Below are 3,718 nucleotides of genomic sequence, written 5' to 3'. Positions count from 1 at the left end.
CTTATATATACATATTAAAATTATTGTTTTGAATTTATACATCAAATCACTACACCTAAATATTCAAATTACTTTATTTTTTACAAGTGTAAAAAATTATAAAGGTAAAAATATAAAAAATAAAATAATTTGAGTATTTAGGTGAAGTGATTTGATGTATATATTAAAAAAAATTATTGTAACATGTATATATAAGTTATAATTAAGTTTATTTACTAATTGGATCATTTTAAAAGATAGGAGTACTAAATTAAACTAAAAATTTAAAATAGAGGACTAAATTGAAAACAAGTTTTACCACTGCCACGTGTCATGTCTGTAAACTATCACATGACACGACAATAACTTGACACGTGGCAGATTATAAATTTTTAGAAAAAAAATTAAAAATTAAAAACAAAATTTTTAAAAAATTAAAATTGCCAAAATTTCACGGCTTGATACGTATTCTGTACGAACACGGTGTTAACTCTACGTTAACGGAGAGGACCAAATTGAACCTTTTTAAGTAATTGGGGTACTAAATTGAACTAACCAAAAATATAGAGACTAAATTGAACTAAATAAAAAAATTAGGATACCAAATAAGTAATTATACCGTTAATCTACAAGCAAAAATTTTCAACTAATTGACATATTAATATTTACTCAAAATTATTTAATAATAAAATTGGTGGTTAATATTGCCAACCAATTTAAACTCTAATTCACGTATTAATTATATTTTTTTTTAATAATAAATATTATTTTAGATATCAATAACTTTTAACTTATGAACTGATGTTTAATTTATAATTATTAAATATATTTAATATTTAGATTTAATTATTATTTAATGAGATCACATTCTATTCACTGTATATATATCCATCTTAATATGAACATAATATTTTTTCTTTAACTGCAGAAGTTTGCAAAAGATGAATAGAAATTTATCATAGAACAAAAACAATAAAATAAAAAACATTTTATTCATCCTAAAGTTACCACAACGGGGTAAAACATACATCTTTCTTGCACATAACTGTAGATGGTAACAAATAAGGTACCCACATGCTACAACTTATGGTACCTCTTTATTCAATAAAGGGAAAGGGAAAAGGACAAGAACATTTGTAACCCACACATACTAAGAACAATTTTTGAATGACAAACCAGATCCATCGAATTTTTCTTCAACTATTTTGGACAATTTTTCTATCATTGAAGGGGAAAAGTGATTAATCCAATCTCCATTTTCTCCCTTTCTGAAAAAGTTCTTTTTGTCAACAGCAGCTTTGCCTACTTTTCCAGATTTGTTCACTGCCAAGTCCTTCATCTTCTCAAAGCTGCATATTTGGATTATGTTTTCAACAGTTCCATTATTCTCCTCTTCCTCTGTGAAAGAACAACCAAAAAACTCTGCAATTCTTTTGACATGAAAATTAGTATCCTCTTTAAGATCATCATATTTTAAGAATAAAACCTTGTTTGGTTTGGCAACACTCTCCTTCCAATAGTCTAACATATGACTCCACCATGGACCATAATCAAGTATTCCTTCGCAATACAACTCAAAAGCATCATCCAGTGGTATTGGAGGTAAGGAATCAGGCTTTATTTTATTAAAATAAATCCATGCAGAAACAAAATTGTCAAATGGGTTTCTGCAAATATAAACTACCTTGCAATTAGACTCCTTAATTGACTCAGGTAAGGAAGGAAATGGAGTATGAGTACCAAAAAGTCTTGGGTCAGGTTTGTTTTCTAGGAGCTGAATTTGGTGGTCATTAAAATTACCACCGAAGAGAGATTCAAGGAAAGGAACAAGTTCATGAGGATTAGAAGTGAGCAACGGATGATTCTCGAAAGAGGAGAAACGTTGGTGGTTGATAATGGCAAAAGTAAGAGCTTTTATCCATATAGTACCTGATTTTGGGAAGCTAGCAACAATAACATCACTTTCTTTTGCTTGAAAGTGCTTTTGCATGCTTTCTACTGCTTCAACATGAATTGATGGACACCAAAAGTTTTGAAATAGTTGGTGATGATAATGGGATGGCCAAGCTTTCTCTCTGTGAAGAGAGAGAACTGGCTTTTCTTCTTCATTTCCTTCTTTGGAAGCGATTGAACTCATTATAGAACTTTTTGAGTAGTGTTTGATGAAGTTTAGCACCCCATTTCTCAGCTTTTATAGCATCAACTAATGGCATCAACCAGCACATTCTAAGCAGTATTAATTGGTTTGACAAATATATTAATTGCATTTATTACTTTGATACTGGTTTAATGAATAATTTAATGTTTAAACAGTAATTAAAATAAGTTAATAATCACAATTAATTATGCAATAAATATTTTTTATTTAATACTTTCCTTCTTTCTAGTTAACGTAGATGGAAATAATTAAGTTAAAATAGGAGTTTGATCTTCCTATTTTATTTGAAAATTTCAAATAGGTCTATTGATTTCTATTGGATTCCTATTTTTTATAACGTAATGCACTTTAGTCCTCCTTTCCATTATTATTGTACTAATGACATTAACTCATATGTCCCGTATCACTTCATGATTTTTTTTTTTAAATTGTATTACTTATTTAACACTCAAGATACGAGAATATGTCTTTTTAATAATAAATATTTGATACTATTATGTTTCTCTTAATGTATTTTTTCATTTTTTGTATAAAAGAATCAATTACTTGTTATTGAAACAAGAATAAATCATGTATGGGCACGGGTACATTGATATACTCATTACTCGATGAAGATGAGACAAAAATTTGATATCCATTAGATAGAAACATGAGGATGATGAATTTTTACCTTAAGAATATAGTGAAACTCCTCCTCGTCTCACCTTGTTAACATTACATATATACATACATAATATATATATATATATATATATATATACACATATACATATATATATATATAACACACACACACACATATATATATATATATATATATATATATATATATATATATATATATATATATATATTCTAGTTTATCTAATCAATGAGTACTTTAATAATTTAAACCTATAATGTGATAAGGATGAGGATGGTATTGGGATGGATATATAGACAAGGACAAAATGGATATGTACATCCTTATCTCATCTCCATATAACTTAATGAAAAAGGTTCCATAAAAAGGAAAATAAGTTCAAAAAATAAAAACAATAATCAATAATATGAATAGACAGATGTCTCATATTTAATATCATATGTATTACTATCAATAATATGAAAAGACAGATGTCTCACATTTAATATCATCCGTTAATTTTACAATCAATAATCAATAATCAATAATCAATATAATACATATAATATATAATAACGTTATTAAAATTAATTGTATATCATATTTAAGTAATGCAATAAATATTTTCATTTATGTCCTAAAATGCCTATAGTCAAATAAGATAAACAAGAATAACTTATTAGTCTTGAAAAGCTTTTCTATACTGGTTAAAAAAGGCTTTCTATACTGGTTCCACAACCGGTATAAAAAATAGACGGTATAAAAAGTTTTTAATTTTCTATATTAGTTTCAGAACTACATAAAAAGTGTAACTTTTTATATCAACACTTTTTATATCAGTTCTAGCCACAATTGGTATAAAAAAAGTGTCACCTTCTCACAACTCACGAGATTCCTTTTGCCTGTTTTCTCTCACATTCTCCATCCCTAAAGTAATCAATTAACTCACTTCTCACCTC

General features: G+C 27.1%; 1 pseudogene; it reads right to left on the bottom strand.

The window, feature by feature from the left end:
• Positions 1-940: 940 nt before the first annotated feature.
• Positions 941-2,127, bottom strand: LOC114167457 (cytosolic sulfotransferase 15 pseudogene; annotated as a pseudogene).
• Between the last annotated feature and the right edge of the window lie 1,591 nt (positions 2,128-3,718).

The sequence above is a fragment of the Vigna unguiculata genome, chromosome 10 (genome assembly GCF_037176805.1).
Source record: "Vigna unguiculata cultivar grain cowpea cultivar isolate G323 ecotype 2 chromosome 10, ASM3717680v1, whole genome shotgun sequence".
NCBI classification, from domain to species: Eukaryota; Viridiplantae; Streptophyta; class Magnoliopsida; order Fabales; family Fabaceae; genus Vigna; species Vigna unguiculata.
The sequence above is the reverse complement of the archived record's forward strand: the minus strand, read 5'-3'. Positions and strand labels throughout refer to the sequence as shown.